Source organism: Ovis canadensis, chromosome 2 (genome assembly GCF_042477335.2).
Source record: "Ovis canadensis isolate MfBH-ARS-UI-01 breed Bighorn chromosome 2, ARS-UI_OviCan_v2, whole genome shotgun sequence".
Taxonomy (NCBI): Eukaryota; Metazoa; Chordata; class Mammalia; order Artiodactyla; family Bovidae; genus Ovis; species Ovis canadensis.
This window is the reverse complement of record NC_091246.1, coordinates 198,882,765-198,903,203: the sequence shown is the minus strand read 5'-3', so window position 1 is coordinate 198,903,203 and position 20,439 is coordinate 198,882,765. Positions and strand designations below refer to the sequence as shown.

The 20,439-nt window shown below is 42.7% G+C and overlaps 1 protein-coding gene across 6 annotated transcripts in view; it reads right to left on the bottom strand.

The window, feature by feature from the left end:
* The window catches only part of MYO1B (myosin IB), a 192,318-nt gene that overhangs the window by 170,973 nt on the left and 906 nt on the right, over window positions 1-20,439 (bottom strand). For 3 of the 6 annotated variants that reach the window (XM_069577881.1, XM_069577883.1, XM_069577884.1), the window contains exon 1: window positions 1,219-1,465. The exons of the other annotated variants lie outside the window; for them this stretch is intronic. The gene's annotated coding sequence lies outside the window, so the exon portion shown is untranslated. Of the gene's footprint in view, window positions 1-1,218; window positions 1,466-20,439 lie in introns of those variants that run through there. 6 annotated transcript variants of the gene reach the window in all.

The window sequence follows — 20,439 nt, the reverse complement described above, 5'->3', positions numbered from 1 at the left end:
GGATCTAAAATTACAAATTAAGAAATCCATATAAAACCAACCATAATAAGAATTAAAGAAAAAGAAACCATAGTAAAAGAAAAATATGCATCGCTCAACAGTACATCTTCAGTAACGTCTCTGTACTTGTGGTTAAGAAAAAGTATTTTTGGAATAATAAAAATTCAGAAGCTTCCTCAAGCAGTTATCCATTAAACTACTTTAGTGGATAGTTACATATCCACACTATGTAATCAAAGACAGAGATGTTTATACATTTACGTTAGGGCTTCATGAATGTTTATTAGTTGAGAACTGATCAAACAAAAACAGCTAACATGTTACCAAAATGACACTGATATGTAAATTGAGAAGGCAAAATGACTTTGTCACTGAAAAAGAATTTTTAAAGAAAATAGCTACATTGCACTGGGGTTACTTCACCTAAATTGACTAAAATTAGCAATCAGACTCGAATTTGGAAGTATTTTCTGGAATAACTTTTTTCTAGTTTTGCTCATTTTGGAAGCATTACTGAATTTAAAACCAAATGAACCAACTTTTCTGTATCTCTAAACACATTATAACGTATTTAGGAAGAAACAAAAAGATATACAATATAGCAGAAACATTTACCAGGCATACCATGGCTAAATAACTCTTTTTAAGTCACAAATTAAAATGTCTAACAAAATTTATGTTTACTAAATTTAAATTGAGAAATGGTTACTAAACTGTAATAACAGTTCTGTTCATTTCCCAAAATTCTGTCGGAAGCAGCAATTATTTCATATATTTACAAAAGTATACATACATAAAAATGCCCTTTAAGACATGCACGCTTATTTTTTCCCTTGAATACAACATGGTCTCAACCTGTAAAGCTATAGAAAAATCAACTGCTAATCAGTTTGACCAGGTATAGAACTATACAGTAAATTTTCCCAAGGGAAGTTCTGGTAAGATATAAATATTTAATAGTGAACTACACTGTATATGGACGATTAAGAAAAGTTCATTTCCTGCTACAAGTAGTTTACGAAAAAAAGATTTTCAAACTACCACATTTTAATATTATAAAGCATCAACTCAAAAGGCCTAAACACCTTTAAATTTACACTCTATCCTTAATCACGTCTCTCACTAGGTAAGTAGGTAGGCAGGTAGATCTGAAAACTACAGAGTTCTCTTTAAATGACATAATTATGATATCCGAGTTTAGAAATTAAAACTGCTTACCAACTTTTCTTCTCCATTGTTTTTTCCACCAATTTAACTAGCACTTTAGCATTCAGTTCATATGAAAGGGAGAGACAAACATTCGTTGTGACAGGGAAAACACACTAAGTACAACAAATATTTTGCAAACAGATAAGAGGGGGAAAGTAGGTCAATATCCTGTGGCTAGGAAGACACAGCCTCAGCTTCCGTCCAGAACTGAATTATATGATTAACCAGGCTGGACTCTCTTCCAATCACAGCCTCCTGTTCTGACTTGTGCCCCTAAGACACAAAGGCACTGGAAGAACAAGGAATGAGAGACCCTTCAACTGCTTCCCTGTCATTAGCAAACTAGCTGGGTGAAAAAAATTCTTAGGAGCAATGTAACTAATAAAACGCAGGGATTTCCCAGGCTGCCCAGTGCTTAAGACTTTGCCTTCCAATGCCAGGCAGGCTCAACCCCTGGTGGGCAGAGCTAAGAACCCACATAGCTTGCGAAGCCAGCAAGCCAAAAAACATTAAACAAAAACAAAATTGTAACAAATTCAACAAAGATTCTAAATATGGTCCACATCAAAAAAAAAAAAAAACTTAAAAAAAAAAAAGTGCTCACATAGGGCTGATAATTCATTATAAAAAGAATATAGAGACTACCATCTATGTTCAAAGGTGAACTATTTTCATGGTCTAGGAGAATCACAGAAGGATGGCTGAAGAGGTGAAACCTGACCATGAGGATCCTTTTTGAGGATGAGCAGGATATGATTCGGAGGGGGCAATGGCAACCCACTCCAGTACTCTTGCCTGGAAATCCCATGGACAGAGGAGCCTGGTAGGCTGCAGTCCATGGGGTCGCGAAGAGTCGGACACGACTGAGTGACTTCCCTTTCACTTTTCACTTTCATGCATTGGAGAAGGAAATGGCAACCCATTCCAGTGTTCTTGCCTGGAGAATCCCAGGGATGGCGGAGCCTGGTGGGCTGTCTATGAGGTCGCACAGAGTCGGACCTGACTGAAGTAACTTAGCAGCAGCAGCAGCAGCAGCAGGATATGATTATTAGGATGTGATCAGGGGCTTCCCAGGTGGCGCTAGTGGTAAAGAACCACCTGCCAATGCAGCAGACGTAAGAGATGCAGGTTCGATCCCTGGGTCAGGATGATCCCCTGGAGAAGGGCATGGCAACCCACTCCAGTATTCTTGCCTGGAGAATCCCCATGGACAGAGGATCCTAGTGAGCTACAGTCCACTGGGTCTCAAAGAATCGGACACGACTGAAGCACATGAGCACTGAGGATGTGATTAAAAAGAAAAGAACCTAAAACAAGAGGTACAAAACCTATTCAGAAGATGGTGTCTAGACAGAACGGCAGCAGAAGATAGCTGATTTCATGTCCTGCTGGGCCATGAAGCTGGAAGGAAAGGTGAGCTGGGGCAAGGCTGAGAGTGCGGGCTGAGGGGATGGAAATGGGTGGGAGAGGAGAGGGAAGCATCACACAGCCTGCCTCTTGCAGTCATTGCTGGTATCAGTGCATCCAGAGGGCAACAAGTGTGACTGACAGTCACTGGTGATAGTCAGAGGGAAAATGAAGTTGAGGACAGCCATTATAGATGATAGGAAGTCATCAGAAATTTTTGAGCAGACATGGAGACAACAAAAATTTGAGATTTGATCAGGAAATAATCTGAATTTGTTGGGGGAGTGAGAAGAAGCAGGAAGTGGGATTGCTCTGTGCAGTGTTCAGTTCATGCACTGCATTAAAGTGGGCCAGCCAAGGGGTAATGCGGGGACTGACATCAAGTCAAGCTCCTGAGGGGGTGTGATTGCCCTAAAGGATACCTTTTTCTACTTGCATAAGTGCACTGTACAAGCTAGCAGCAGATAATTCAGCTGGGGCATGAAGCTAGAAGTCAGGAATAAGAACTAGGGTAGAACTAATGGAAATGAAACAAGAAGGTAAGTGCAAGAGAAATAACAAACAAATTTATCATAAGAGGTGGGAAACTAACTTGATGGGAGGGCACAAGAGAGAGAGGAGGATTTAAGACTCATGTCCTTTTTCATCCTAATGCTTAAGTTTGGCTGGTTGGTTTTTTTAAAAGATCAGTTAAGGTTGGATGTCATAAGTAAATGATATATACCAAAGCCTATTAATATTATTTTTTAATATATGTATTTAGTTGTACCGGGTCTTAGCAGTGGCATGTGGGATCTTAGTTCCCCAACAAGGGACCAAACCCGGGTCGCCTGCAGTGGAAGCACAGAGTCTTAACCAGTGGACCGCCAGGGAAGTCCCCCTAAACCTATTATCTTAAATAAACCCTATAAAGATATAGATTTATTTTCCAATCTTTTTCTGTACTGTTGAGGCCTTCTGAGTCTATGTCCATTGACTGTAGTCCCCAGTGGTCTCTTGTAAAACATTCTCCATGGCATCACTTTCCAGGTCTAATTTCTTCAAAGAAAAGTGAGGTTATAAAGACATCTGGGATGCAATGTGGGGTGGACTGCAGTATTCCTGACAAATGCTCACTACTCTTCTCTACGGCGTTGCTGAATTCAGGTGTATAGCTAAGAAGGTTTCACATTTGCCGTTCCTCTGCCACTGGGATAAGCAGCATTTCAGAGGGCACAGCTCCATCACTCTGCACCCTGGACTGAGGACCAGGGCAATATGGGTAGACCTCCCACCTCACCTATAATGGCCCACCCACTGTGAGTGTGATTATTTGAGTCACTAAGATTCTCAGGTTTACATAATCACAAATGAATCTACTTACGCTAAATAACTGACAGTTTTAATGGGAACACTTTTATTTTATGATCTCCCAAATTCTTTGGGATTCCCTGGTGGCTCAGTAGTAAGGAATCTGCCTGCCAAGCAGGAGACACAGGTTCAATCCCTGGGTCAGGAAGATCCCCTGGAGAAGGAAATGGCAGTCCACTCCAGTATTCTTGCCTGGGAAATCTTATGGATAGAGAAGCCTGCAGGGTTCAGTCCACAGGGTCACAAAGAGTCAGACATGACTAAAAAACTAAACAACAGCAAATCCTTTAGTTACTTCAGCTACTCCTAAATCAGCTGTAATCACTTTTAGAAACTTACTCTTATTAGGTGGTTTATAAAATAATCAAATGAATTTTCATAGAAACAGTTCTTTTTGCATCCATTTTAAAATCATTATATTAACTATAATAGTAAGTAAAGCTGGCATAAATAGGCTTGAAATAAACACAGCTGAGTCCAGATAAGCATAGCCTAGTAGGAAGAGAAACTCAAGAGCACACTATAGAATGGCCCTCTAACTTTGGGCATTTACTGTGTTATGGGCATCAGCTGATATATTTTACAAAGGAAAAGAGCACCAACTAATCCAGCCAATCTGGAGGTCACTAGGAGCTTAAAGAGTTTTTTAAAGCTATGAGCCTAGACAGTTATAAGAATGAACAGTACTATCATATTACCAGGCTAAAAATCTAGTTGGCTTTTCAAAACCATATCCAACTACCATATTTATTCTGTCCCAAATGTACAGTCAGAAGTCATTTAAGAAAGCACAAAATAACACTTCAAACCCACAACCAGACATAGAGTCAAGAGTACAAGGTCACATGTCTTTCCAATAACCTGCCTCTCAAAGATAGAAAGAAAAAACACAGAAGTTACTATTAAAAACTAAATTTGAGTTTCATACTTTAAAATTATATACTTCTTTTAAAACTGTCGACAGAGATAAATGTTCCTCTCAAGCTTGCCTAGAAAAATCTGGGTGCTTCTATTTTAGGTAGCCAAACAGTAAATCTACCCATAATTTATCTCCTTTGAGAAATCCGATAGCCTTTTCAATAAAAATATGAACTTTTATGTAGAAATCATGCTGATATATTTCAGTAGACTACCTAGAGAAACACTGTGTAAACACATATACAGACACCCCAAAGTGACCAACCATTTTAAATAACATATACTCACAGTTCAACCCCAACTCCTTCACCAACACCATGCATGGAAAGCCTCCCTCCTCTGCATCTAGTAGAACAACCTAAACTTCTATATACTTTTAATTAAAAAAAAACAAAAAATCTGGAGAAAAAAGGCAGTAATACCATATCTACCCAAATAGTTCTGCCCCCAGGCACTACTGGGATAGTCACCCACTCAAGTCTTATTTTAACTGACATGGGCTCTTGTGGGGGGAAAAAAAGGAATCGAAACCAAAACTTTGTGGGGGGGGGGGAGCATTAATTTGTAAAATATGAGGGGAACTCATAAAAATTTTGACTGAACCCTGACTAAATCAATGTTCCCACTATGTTTTAGTTTTTTTTTTAACTGTGACATGAGCAGCCATGAGGACAAGATTACAGAATGATTTAATCTGATCATCAAATAAAATTTACTACAGGGTTAATGTGACACAACTTTTATACCTGAGAGAAGGAATGCTTTGCTATATGAGATTGAGTCAGAGCTGGGAGGAACTGAAGACAAATAAATGAACTTGATTCCAGGAGGAGAATAAAGCCAGCCAAGGCCTAAATCCTAGAAAATCTGCACACCGAGGGACCAGGGGAGGAGAGGATGAGACTAGAGCAAAGGTCACCACAGCCACACTGGTGCGGCTCCGTGTGAGGGTGACAAGGGGCAGCAGAGGGTCAATGGTGTGCAGGATGGGGGACAAGGAGGAAGGAGGAAGGACAAGTGTGTCAGCAGGTCTAGAATCCACCTGGTAGGAGCTGAACTGTGCCTTCACCCCAGTGCCAAATTCATATGCTGAAGCCCTAACCCCCAGCACCTCAGAGTACGGGACAGGGGATCTTTCCCCATCCAGGGATTGAAGCTGCATCTCCTGCATTGCAAGTGGATTCTTTACCTCTCTTTACCATTTTTTATCCCTGGGTGGAGAAGATCGCTGGAGAAGGAAATGGGAACCTAGAAAATTCTATGGACAGAGGAAGGATCCATGGCGGGCTACAGATCATGGGGTTGCAAAACAAGTCAGACACGACTGAGGGACTCAACAACAACAACACTTGGAAACAGGGCCTTTAAACAGGCGATTAAGTTAAAATGAAACCATTAGGGTGGACCCTAACCCAACATGACAGGTGTCCTCATAAGGTAACAGGAACACAGCCAGCACGACTGAGGGATGCCTGTACAAGGTCCAGTGGGAAGGTGGCCATCTGTAAGTCAAGAAGAGAGGCCTCAAAGAAACAACCTGCAGACTCCTTGATCTTGGACTTCCAGCCTGCGAAAGTGTGAGAAAATTTACTTCTGCTGTGTACGACACCCAGTCGTATCATTTTGTCACAGCAGTGCATGCAAGTAATACTTTGACATTCTATAACCCCTTGTAAGACTGCCTACTTCTCTCCTCCTCCACAGCCAAGCTTTCTGATGCACCCAACCTTTGACCTTGACCTTTGCCACCCTTCCTAGGCATCCAGAGCTCACTCAGCACATGCCACTGAAACACCTTCACGTACAATGTCACCACCTGTTTGCTGCCCACTGCACTTCTTCCTAAAAGCTCTCTCCAGCCCTGGCTTCCCTCTGGCCACTTCTTCTGGCTGTCCACTTCCCACCCCCACCACTCCTCCATCTCCTCAGCAGCTTCTTCTCCTTTGTCCACTTGTCACAAAATAACGTCTCCCAGACTCCAATCACCCACCTTCTCCCTTTCTCCCTCCTCACTCTAAGTGACCCTCACAGCATCCACAGCTTCGATCACACCTAGATGCTGATGGTCCCTCCATCCAGACCTCAGTCCCTGGCCTGGCCCTGAGCCCTAGTGTCTGTACTTCGTGCATCTGTTAAACCCCACTCTCTGCCTGGAGGCCCCAATCCCAAATGAAACCCACTACTTTCAGTCTGCCTGTGCCAACCATTCCCAACGTCGCACAGCTAGAAACTCGGGAGTCATCCCAGACCCCCACTCCCCCAGCCCGCTCCAACCCAGTCACTACATCCCCCCAACTGATTAAAGAAGGGTACATCAGAACACTCACCACAATCATTGACCCAATCAGCACATTCTCAACAGCTACTATCAGCAAATCACCCAAAATACAGAAAAGGCTCAGTGTACAAAAATGTTCATCACAGTATTATTATTTTACAGCAGCAAAGTGGTAGAAGCAACCCAAATGCCCAATAAAAAGAGAGGTGCTTCAGGAAATGACTGTACTCAACAGAATACACAACTATAAAATTTATTTCAAAACGTGTAGTAATATAGAAAATACATGAACTCTATGATTGCAATCATTCCAAAACAAACACATAGAAAGCTTGAAAAGGAATATTCAGAAATGCTCAGAGTTGATATTTTAAAGTTAGCTGTCTCAAGAAGTCTTTTAGTTTCATTTTCTAAACTTTCTGTAATGTTCTTAGGATGATTTTTTTTTTAAGTACAAAATACCCAAAGGCAAGTGTTTGTTAGTAATCTTGGACCTTCTGAGTTGCTTGGTTTCAGGATAAATGGGAATTTTACTATAGAACTCCCTTCAGCTGCCATGCTACCTTCATGTCACATCTGTTGCAACATCCAACACAAACTCCCACGAAATTATGTTTCCCTCTAAATCCTATTATACTTGTAGCCCTCAGAGTGAGATCCTAAAAATTAATTCTTTCAAGAAATCCAACTGGACACATTAACAGCTGCATGACTGCGGAACTGGGCTCTCAACATCTGCCACGGTTATTAACTGTTCTAGCAAGAGAAGATCAACACACAGGCGCTGCTGCCAGGAGGGCAAGTGCAGAGCTGGAGTGGAATCACAGAAGGTGAAGCCCCTTGGTATCAAGAGTCCGACAGGGGTGATGACTAACAGGTAAGGAAGGGGCACTTTCCCATCCAAGGAAAGAAGCTGTCAACCCTTTCATCCCAAAGTCCATGAGATATGAAATAGTTTCCTGTTGCATTTTACCTACATTTTTCCGTTTCTATTTTAAATTATCAAGAAATGGCAAATATTAAGGATTTGGCTGACAGTTTGACCACTATCTCTCAAACAACTCATGTCATCCCCTTGGCATGCGTCAGCTAAATCCAACAAATTTCTCTTCCTTAATGTATTGGTGTATATAAAGTGAAACAAGCTATAAGATCTTGTCCATGCCTAGTGGGTCAGTGATAATACAGACCTTTCAGAACTGCTGCCTTACTCAGTAGTAGCATATATGTTGTTTCCTTTTTAAGAATTCCTCTGATGAATCCCTTTGAAAAGTAAATACTAAATCCCAGTTATGCGTGTTAGTGGCTCAGTCATGTCTGACTCTCTGTGACCCCATGGACTGTAGCCCACCAGGCTCCTCTGTTCATGGAATTCTCCAGGCAAGAATACTGGAATAGGTAGCCAGTCCCTTCGCTAAGGAAATCTCCCCAAACCAGGGATGGAACCCAGGTCTGCTGCATTAGCAGGAGGATTCCTTATACCCAATCTATCAATCCAGATTTCACCATAAGTAAACTAGACTTCCTTATACCAGAGAAAGAACACATTAAATGTTTACGTTATGTTCAAATCAGACATTGTGGTTGGAGACGAAAAACATTAACAACTGTGGGGTAAAGTATAGGAAGGCATCCCTTTATTTAAATCCCCTCAACTAGATTTTACATTTGACTGTGAAACATCGCTGAAATTAGCAATATTTCTCAAAGAAATAGCTACTCTGCTGATACCAGGCAACACTGCTGTCACATTTCCTCTGAAATTCGTGTCAGTATCATTTTGAGATATTTACAGCATGCCACTGCTTAAAAATAAATTCCTGTAGATAAAACAAACTTAGCAGAAAAGCCCATTTCCCCACTCACAATTATCTGAGAAGGGACATATGAAAGGAAAACTGTAAAGCTCACTGAACTTTTTTAAAAAGTAATTAAAATCAACAGGCTTTTGAGGAAACGTGTCAAATTTGGCCAAGTTCTCCTTCTAAAGATGTATTTTGGCAATTTTCCAGAAAATTTTATTTTCTTAGGCTCCAAAATCACTGCGGATGGACTATTGCCACAAAATTAAAAGACACCTGCTCCTTGGAAGGAAAGCTGTGACAAACCTAGACAGCATTAAAAAGCAGAGACATCACTTTGCCAACAAAGTCCATATAGTCAAAGCTATGGCTTTTCCAGTAGTCATGTACAAATATGAGAGTTGGACCATAAAGAAAGCTGAGCGCCAAAGAACTGATACTTTTGAATTGTGACGCTGGAGAAGACTCTTGAGAGTTTCTTGAACAGCAAGGATATCAAACCACTCAATCCTAAAGGAACTCAACCCTGAATATTCATTCATTGGAAGGACTGATGCTGAAACTGAAGCTCCAGTACTTTGGCCACCTGACACAAAGAGCAGACTCACTGGAAAAAGCCCTGATGCTGGGAAAGATTGAGGGCAGGAGAAGAAGCGGGCGACAGAGGATGAGATGGTTGGATGGCGTCACCGACTCAATGGACGAGTTCGAGCAAACTCCGAGAGACAGTGAAGGACAAGAAAGCCTGGCGTGCTGCAGGGACCACAAAGAGTCAGGCATGACTTAGCTAGTGAACAACAATAATTTTCCAGGATTTTGCTCTTTCAGCTTGGGAAACTTTAAAACTTCTGAGACATAACAAGATGGGGGCCATGGAGATGACCCTAAGCAAAATAAGGAAAGAGAAAAAATTCAACTTCAACATTCCCTCAATTTTCCAAGTCCTCCAAGATTCTCAGTGCTTTGATTTAGGAAATCAAAGACCAACCACCCCCAGCAACCCACTCTAGTATTCTCACCTGGAGAATCCCACGGACAGAGGAGCCTGGCAGGCTACAGTCCACGGGGTCACAAAGAGTCAGACACAACTGAAATGACTTAGCACACAGACCACTCCCCCAGCCTTTAGTGAGCTACGAAGTTAATTAATTCTAGATATGAATAAATAAAAGGCAACTTAATTTAGATTTTGAGGGTGAAAGTTACATTTATTTTTACAATTAAAAATAATAAAATTTAGTCTTTACTTTGAATTGTAGAAATGTGTGCATCATTTCCGTGTGACAAACAAGTAAAGGAGAAAGATGGGGTCACTGAAAGGAGCAGTTTTCAAAGGGAGGGGAGTAAGAGGAGACCAAAGGGAGTAACAGATGGCCAGAGGCCCACTCAGGGAGGGCAGCCAGAGACAAAAAGGGAAAATGACGACAGAAAAAGAAACACTCAAAGACAGAGGAGCCTCACAAGGTCCCACATCCCCGTCTTCTAACTTTTAGGGATACTTCTGCTGAAGACTTTTATTAAATACGGTGTGTTCCTGCAACTATAAGCATACGTGGGAAACTCCTGCACCTGTGAACTGCAATCGAAATAGGCAGACCCCAGGCATCCCACCTCTTCTGCCCTACTTGAGGGAATCATTGGGCAACAGCAGCCTGATCTTTCTTATAAGACTTTTGTGTACTATTATTAGTTCAGAGATAACATAACCAGATTACAGAAAACATGGAAAATAAGTAGGGTTGTAAAGCAAGCCATCCCAATCTACTAAATTAACATGATCACTGTGAACACTTTGGTTTCTTCGTCATCTTTCTTCCTATACATTTTTCAGAGGAGTATCTAGAGACCCATATCATATCATATATGCACCACTTAGAGTCAAACAAATCTGAATATCTAGTGGGGGGAAAAGGAGGAAGAACCCCAGAAATCCATTTTCAAGAAAGACTAAGGAGTAGCAACCAACATTTATACCAAGCACTTGCTCTGTGCCTGACACTATTCTATACACATTTTGACTCACTGAATTCTTAATACAACTCAAGGAAGAAGGCTCTACTATTATCCAAATGTTGCAGATGAGAAAATGGAGGCAGAGACAGATTAAGCTATGTGCCCCAGGACGTGGACAGGGGCTTCTAAGCGGAAGAGTCAGGTTTCAAACCCAGTACTTTCCCCAGAGTGAAGTCTATAATAATTGAACCACACTGCCTCTCACTGAGTGAGGGTTATCAACACGTAAGGGAGAACCAAACCTTGACACACTCGGCCCAGATACAAAGCCTCAAAGACCAAAAAGCTGCGACTGAAGTGTGCAGTCTGCAGTGGAATCAAGTGTGCATGACTCAGACCAGAGTCCCCCACCCCCACCCCACTCTGTCACAACAGAGCCCTCTGCGTGTCTAGAGAAGGGGCCAGAGGGAAATGGGAGAGAGAGACCCTAGACCTTGGAACAGCCACAGATGGCCCTACTCCCAGGAGGAGAGATAGGGCTTCTCCAGACCGCAGAGCAAAACTCAGTCCAACAGGGCAGAGCCCAGGACGCTAGTGTGCCCAGCAGCCACTAGGAACCAGGGCAGCGGCAGCGCTCAAGGGGTGTAGCAGGGGCCTGGGGGTGCAGCTTCATTTGAGAAGGAAGGGGAACACACTGACCAAAACTAAACATTTTTATGCCATCATAACTTAAACACTATTACATACCATTATGATGATACGGGTGTGTTAGTCGCTCGGTGGTGTCTGACTCCTCGCAACCCCATAGAGCCTCCCGGGCTCCTCTATCCATGGAATTCTCCAGGCAAGAGAACTCCAATACTGGAATGGGTTACCATGCCTTCCTCCAGGGGATCTTCCTGATGACTTACTATGATGATGACTTACTAAGAAGTCAAACTTTTTAAATCATTGATTACTAACACTTCCATCAATCTATCATTAAAGCAGGACTGCACCTCAGGGCTTCTGGGCCCACTTCCACTGCCTGGAAAACTCCACCATCCTTCTCTTCCCGGAGAGGCACATCAGGCAGCTGCATGAACGCCTGCTTCCTAAGGCAGGCCCTCCCTCCGCCCCCAAGCCAAAGCCTCCCCTCCCCATCTTTCTTATTCTCAGTGTCCTGTCCTTTCCCTTCACAGCAAATATCACAATTCACAAACATGTCATAAATATCTGTGTTCACTTCTGCAGCGTCTCCCCTCACATTCCACGAGAACAGAAACATACCTGCTCTGCTCACTGTTACTCAGCACCTAATACCGTGCCGAGGACATACTAGGCACCCAAACATTTGATGCCTGAATACATGAATGCACTAAACAACCAATAATCACCCCTTTCCCTTACTTCTGAAAGTATCATACAGAATTTTTAAATTGAAGTGAGTTATGACATTTCCATGACAGGCTGTTAGTTATTTCACACTTTTATTAGAAAAGCCACCCGACTCCAGGCTCCCACAGCAAACACTAGCTGTAATGTGAACTTGGTCAAGAACCCATCAATAAACAAATACAAAATTGATCCCATTCCTGTATACCAGAGACACCAATCAGAAATGTGTTAAATGATTCCACTCATGATGACCACAAAAACCATAAAGCACCTTGGTACCAATCTAACAGAAGTTGTGAAAAAGTTTTACACATAAAATTATGAAAGTTACTTAGGTCTTCTATGTCCTTTCATTGAAGGACATAAAGACCTAATCAATATAGAGGTATATTAGGTTGCAGATGGGAAGCCATGAGACCTTAAAGATACCAATTCTCCCTAAACTTTTATTATGAATGTAATTCCAATAACACAAAATAAAAAATAAATACATAAACAAGCCACATGCTTGGAGAACATATGTGCAGTTTAACCCATGTGGAGGGAGAGAGAAGAACGCAACACGCATTTGACACGTCAACTGACACAAAGACAGAACATGGCATTTGGTGTGAATTCCAGTAATTTAACTATTATGGGTATGCAGTATTACTTCCAATACTTTGTTTCAAATATTTTCACTGTTGTAAGCTGTGAAACAGTAAATGCTACCAGCTCAGGGAAACTGGATTGTGACAGATGTGTAGGTGTGACAGGTGGAGAGGGGCTTCCAGGAAAAAGGAAAGATCCAGGAGAACAACAAGGCAGAGAAGCAAAAGAAATATCTGAGTGAGAACCAAGTAACACATGGTCCCATGGAAAGCCAGACAGTGACAGATCTAGAAACAGTACAATGTAGTAACTCCAGCAGAGTTACCTTCAAAGTGATCCTGCCACAAAGGGGAACACTGGTCACATAAGCTGGGACCTGTGCACACCCCACCTTCCTCTTGGAGATCCACAGTGCACAGTCACAAATAAAAGCCCCCGATAAGGCTTTCTGCAAAGAGGAAACTGTTTTAAGTTTATTTAAAGAAACTTATTCAAAATGTTGTTTAACCAATACTTACTTGGCCAAAGAAGTCTTTTTTACACTCACATCTACCAACTTTTCATGGAACAACACCCTTTGGGAAATGTTGCATTCTGGTAACCCAGCCTGAACCAGAACAGACTTAGGGATTTGAAAATAAAAGGCAACACTCAGCCAGACACTGTAACTGAGTGGACGGATGTAAAAGTCACAGAAACTAGAGAAGTCAGTGATGCTTCCGAAATCCAAAGTCAAGATGACTATAAGAACGCTATTAGCACAGACATAGGATCAACTACTTAGGTAATGGGCCCTAAGGTTGGATTTTGATGGATCTGGAGAGACAGTAAGACTCCCCTAGAAAGAAAACTGAGCAAGGAGTTCAAAGATCTGGAGTCCAGTGACAGATGTATCCCTGGGTAACTTTTTGAGCCGGGGCAGTTCTCAGATACATGGAAGGGGTTACGGGGGTGGCCTGAAGGCCCTTTCAATTTTACCACTCTACCACTTCAAAAACTAAATATCTGAAGTCAAAACACCAAGAGAGTCAAGTTCTGCCTTTAAAGAAGGTGTGAAATGTTTACAACACAAGATACAAATAAACAATTCAAGAATCTGAATATATGAATTTAAGTACAAGGACGACAGGTTTTTAAGAGATTATACAATTATGGGTGCTAAAGAGATTGCCCCAAGATCTATAAAAGCTATACAGTCCCCTCTTCCACTGTCACAAAATACTTAGTATTCTGCTACGGCAGAAAGTAGATTTCTGAACCTGACCCAATGTGGTGGTTCATATATTTTTATGAATGCCTCTCAACACCCTGAAGATTTCAAGCAAGTGAGAACTTTTTACTAGATGGCTCACCACATCAGAAGTAAATCAAAACTGTGGTCAGCGTATTACAACTGTAATTAGACTGCATGAGGGCTGCCAAAAAAAAAAAAAAAAAGCCATGCAAACTGGCCTAAGCCCTATGTCCATAAAAATTAAACTTTTCCTAAAAGCATTTAGACAGGGACTTTATAAAATGAATAAAAGAGTGATGATCCTTCTGAAGCACTTTCAAGGGGAAAAAATGATCAGCTAGGAACCGGGCTTATTTGCAATCTGAACACTGTAAACAGTGCTTCAGAGTCTAATATAGAATTTATAAGAAATGAGCACCAGGGTAAGAGAGAGAAGGTGTACACTAGCAAAAGTCAGTAGGGCCAGCGGGAATTCTTCAACCAAGGTTTTTGGTTTGTTTTTTTCTCTTCTGGTGGAAGTGTGTAGAAAATGTTTTCATGAAGCCAGTGAAAACAAGCAGTTTTCAATATGCACACACACAATAACAAAACCAACAATGAATAACCTGCTCCATTCCATTGTCCTTTCAATGCAGTTTTCTAAAGTCTCTTCAAGGATGTTTTTTTTTTAACAAGTTTTGAAACTTCTAAAGTACAATTCTGAATAATATCTTCATTTTAATACAGCAAAATGAAGCCATCTGTGTAATTTCAAGGCATCTTGAGTGCATTCAGGATTGATCAGAAGTCTCTGGAAAGCAGAGACTTGGTCTCCTCCTGGCCCCTCCAAGTTATCTATGAAAGCCAGGCACCTGGTGTTTGTAAAGCTCAATGTTGTGGTTTATCTGCTAAGCAAAGGAAGAATATCCATTTTCATTTACCTCTAGACTTCAACTTCAAAAACTGCCTATCTTGGATGAGAATGCATTTCATACCAATTCTTTTCTTCCTTTCTTTGTCCAAAGTCTTAACGCCCAAAGTTCCAGCTCTGCAATGATACTCCCACAGTTTACCCACATGCATGAGACCCTGAGCTCCAACTGGATGCCCAGCAGCATAACTGTGCCCACAGAGACTGGAGGCCAGAGATCAGACAAAGCCCCGGAAAACTCCCAGAAGGCCAGTGAACTCCCACAGAGAAGGCGGTGATCAGGAGAGGATGAGAAAGATCACCAGGCACGGCTGGCTCCTCGGTTTGTTTCACCAAGTCTCCCTCACTTGAGAGAGGAGAATAATGCAGGAGAGCCAAGCACAAGACACAGGCAAAAAAGGAGAAACTCAGAAGCATTTCAACCAACTCTCCCAGCACTAGTCCAGTGAAGGACACAGGAGCCCTGACTCCAGGGGACAAAGGAAGCTATCTAGGACGGAGAGACACTGTCAGGGGGGCTCGCTCTCTAACTCCATAAAACTCACTCCTCAAGGCTTCCAAGAGCACTGCACCAAGAGGAAGAGGGCGAAGCACACAGTCTTGGGTTTGATCTCTAGTAGCCTGGGCCAGTTACTCAACCCCCCATTTACAAATACCTCCTACTAAAGAAGAACAATGAGGAATAAATGAATCAGGCCATGGAGAGAAGAACAATGAGGAATAAATGAATCAGGCTATGGAGAATACAGAATGCAGCCTGACACAGCACGAGTACCCAATGCTTAATGGACAGCAGCATGAAAGTCATGTAGCAAAATATATTACAATTCTTTGGTGACTTGGCATTTCCTGTCCACAATGCAAACAGGCCTGAAGTCTATGAACAGCCTCAGTGGGGCTGAACACAAGATGAGGAATGGTGGGATGCTAGCAGGGAAGAAAGCAGAAGGGACTTGCTGGACAGCAGGGCCAACCATGGAATGCAACACCCCCTCCCATGGGATGGTACTTTATACATCCTCGGGGTCTAAAAAAGGATACAGTCCTCTCTCCTCAGGCAGCAAATTCCCAAGAAAGATGCTCCTTAACATCCCAACCAGTCCAGCCTTCAGAGGCAGGTGTTCAGAGACTCAATCCTCCGGCACCGTCACAAGTTGGAGGAAACCAAACCAAGGCTCAGGCGCTGGGCTTGGGTCCTCCCACTCTCACACTTTTGTTTGTTTTCAGCTTTTGTCTCAGCAGCAAGCGTTGATCACCACAACAGTCACAGTCATTTTCTTCATTACCAACGTCCACTCGCTGGGTGCACTGAGCTGCCCTGTACATCCTCTGATACACAGTAGATTTCCTTTGCTCTTTTTTAATGCACAGCCCTACATCAGCTGTGTGCTTAATAAGATATGAATTGATGAAGACACTGGCAACTGAAAAGAAACCTAAGACTGGTGATAAGAGCATCCTTCATCCCTCTTAGCCGGTATGGAAGGTGCTCCCAGTTAGCACTCAGCAGCCCATGTGTGTGCATCCCCTCTAAATATCCGGTGGATGGGAATGTAATGGCCTCAGGAGACAAAACTTACTGCACTTCTACTACAGTCTCTGAAGACCCCAAATAATGTCCTAGCTTGAAATAATTAAACAAGTAAAGGTAGAACTGTCAGTCTTCAGTCTTCTCTTAGGAACAACAACAACAAATAGAAACCAATATTGAATTTTCCACTTGCCCAGGAGCATTCTGAGAAGTCCATAAGCAATTGATGATGCCAAGCGTTCAAATCCACTCCGCTCCTGCACTCAGATGTCTCCTAGGTCAAGGTTAGGTGCCTCCAGTCCAGCACCATGCTTCACTCCCCACCCCCAAGGACGGATACCACTTCCATTCCCCTCTCACGTGGATGCCTAAGCTTCCCTTCCCTTCCCCTGTGAGGACAGGATGAGCACAGAAATCCTGTGGAATGTGTGTTCCCACAGAGCTCAGAAATGTGATGATCTCAGAGGATATTGTAAAGAAAGACCCTTGACACTTCCCTAAGGAAGAATGTCTTCTGTAAAAGGCGACTGCCAGGACAAAAATCAAGTGCTGGGAAAATCTAGGGCCTGCTGCTGTGTATGACTCCAATTCTGATGTCCCACTTCCTCTTTAGAATCACATTCCTTTCCTCCTTATTCCTCTTCTAAAAAGACATGCTGGCATTAGGTCTCAGTAAAGAAGCAAAGTGCAGTGTTCTAATAAAGGCTGGAAGAAAAACAGGCTAAAATAGATTTCAATAAATATCAAGTGACTGTAAGATCTACTCCATTCCACTACCTTTAAATGTTCCCCCTGCCAAAAAAAAAAAAAAAAAAAAAAACACTTATTTTTAAAAATGTGCAGCCTAACTTTTTCATTTATTTCATTCACTTAAAGTTTATTAACATAGGCCATCAAACAGCAAAGCTTTTTAACAATACAGTTTGAAGAGTTGTCACTAATCTAGCCTTTCAAACCTATCTCACAGTGGATTTTGAAAGAATCCATGATGGTAAGATACATGAAAGTGATATCAAATCTGCAAATGGCTAAACAAATACATACTTGGGCTTCCCTGATGGGTTAGCAGGTGAGGAATCCACCTGCAATGCAGGAGACACAGGAGCCTCAGGTTTGATCCCTGGGTTGGGAAGATCCCCTAGAGGAGGGCATGGCAACCTATCTCAGTATCCTTGCCTAAAAAATCCCATGGACAGAGGACCCTGACGGATCACAGCCCAAAGGGTCACAAAGAGTTGGACACTGAGAGACTAAGCATAATCAAATAGATAATCAAGTTGCTGTCATTCCCAGTATTAAAAGATAATCACACCATACACTGCGGAACTTGGAATCAGGGATTAGAACTCAAATCTCACCTCCACCACTTACTAGATACCTACACAACTAAGCAAGTTACCAAATTCCCTAGGCTTCAGTTTCAAATGTTAAAATGGAGATAATACCCACTTTATCAAGTTGTGAGGATTAACAGAATAATGCATATAAAACCCTTTTCACATACTAAATACTAAGTGATAGCGTAAAATCAAAGTGTCCATTGAAAATAGTAGAAGGGGGCTTCCCTGGTGATCCAGTGGTTAAGAATCTACCTTGCAATGCAGAGGACACCAGTAAGATCTCTGGTCAGGGTATATCCCACTTATCACAGAGCATCTAAGCCCATGCACCACAACTACTCAGCCTGCGCTCCAGAGCCCTAGAGCCTCAACTACTGAAGTCCATGCACATGGTGCCTGCGCTCCACAAGGTAAGCCACCGCAGTGATAAGCCCATGCACCGCAACAAAGGGTAGCCCCTGCTCTCCGCAATGAAAGAAAAGCCCACTCAGCAATGAAGACCCAGCACAACAGAAAAATGAGAAATAGCAGCAGGGAGGGGGACAATAGAAGAATCTCGCCCAAAAGGAGAACAAGTATTAAAAACATGGATCCTACTCACTGAGGATTCCCTTCTTGGCCAGATACCACTCCTACCCATCTCCACTCCCTCCCACTGAAGTCAGAAGCTCCTGGATGCTTTGCATAACTGAAGCAATCAGGGAGAGTCTGTCTTTAACTCCAGGGTTAACAAAGTGATGATTCATCCCATCCCAAGAAGAGGGTGCAGCCTGTAACCAGCCTCATCATACAATGGGAAATCCATCAAATGGCCTGTGGCCAGAGATCAGCTATTTAAGAGCATCCGCCATCCATGTCTTCGGTAGCAGTGACAGTCTTACACTTTGCATTTTGTTAATGTATATTCCAAAGAGTACTGGGGAGGAATCCAACTGTGCTCTATTTTATAAAACAATTCACAACATAAACAAAAAGCCCAAAATGCCAAGACAACAGTAAGGAAGGCAGTCTCCCTCTGTTCACTGCCCATGGCACCATGTTTTGCCAAGCAGTGTGTTAGTTATAACGACAAACAGCTTGACGCTTGGACAGCATCCCACTTCAGCTGCACATCATAATGGCTCCTGAGGACAAATCCCACTGCTTTTCAGCCTGGCCTAAAAGTCTGACCACATCCTAGTAGCTGGTACAGCTCTTTTCCATTACCACTGAGTGGGCAGGAAACATTTTTCTCCCCCGGAGTAAGTTTCTCATCCCCCTTCTAAGGTTAAGAGACTTTCCAACTTGGTTGTCTTCAAATGAATAGCCAATGGGGTAGTTTACCCTGAGCCCTCAGACGTCTCAAAGCAGCAGCTCTGCGTCATTTCCCAGCCCTGCCTGCAGCCAGACAACTATAACTGAATGTCTCCTGAACTATCCCCACAGTAATTCTAACCTTCAGTACAACTCTGGGATCTTTCCACCAGGGTCCCATAGGCACAAACCATGAATGCCTGGAAATGTCAGCCTCCCTCCTAAATAGTTTCACTTGGAATACTCCATTCAAAAAACAAGCATCATTCAATCCTATGACTCCCCCGGGGAGGTCAGCCAATCCTCTTGGGCCTCTTGATTCCAATCTAGGAAAGGGTCACTTAACATATGCCCAACACCTTACATTCAATTCTACCTCCCCCTAAAAAAGGATTCCTGTTCACCATAATGCTAACTGTTCTCTAAGTCCAGATGACCCACATTATGGCAGTGAAAGCACAGAAGTCATGACTCCTCAACTCAAAGCCCAAAGAGTGGTGTGTATGATGTGTTTTCTGGGAAAGACTGTAAAGGGTTTTTCAGTCTGGTGTTATCTAACCTGATTCATTTATTTAGCAATGTCTAATTTTCTGATGGTTTCCCTCCTCCAATATTCCTGGAAATTTGTTATATTACAATGGAGAAAATTGTGTCAAAATCAATGCTATAAAATTTGCTCCCTACCCATTCAAGTCAATACCTACTAGCTACAAACACGGATACACAGACACATATATACACACAAATACTCTGATTTACAGCGGGGGGGGAAAAAGTCTTCCATTCTAATTAAGAAGATTTGATTTCAACAGACTAACACTGAGAACGCCTAGAACTCAAGGAAGCACACAACTTGTTGCAGCAATAAACGCTCGGCCGCAGTCTGAACAAAGCATTCCAAATAAGCTCCAGAAACCCACACAGCAAGCCCTTGGACAAAATGCTGGGTGTTTGTAATCAACTCCCCACTCTCTCTCATCACCCACTCCCCAACCCTCTTCCCCGCCCCAGCAAGAACCCTCCAGGACGCCCGCTCCTAAACTGGCTTCCATTCCTGCCCTGCCCCCTCCCCTTCCCTCTCCAGGACCGTGAATCAATCCCATCCCGGGCAGGAAACGAGACCCAGGGCAGCCCCCTCCGCTGCGGTGGAACAAAGGAGCAGAGCACAGCTGCACGCGCAGGACTCCCCATCTGGTCCCGGGCCCTTTCTCCCCAGCCGCCGGGGCACGCCGCACCTGAACCCCAC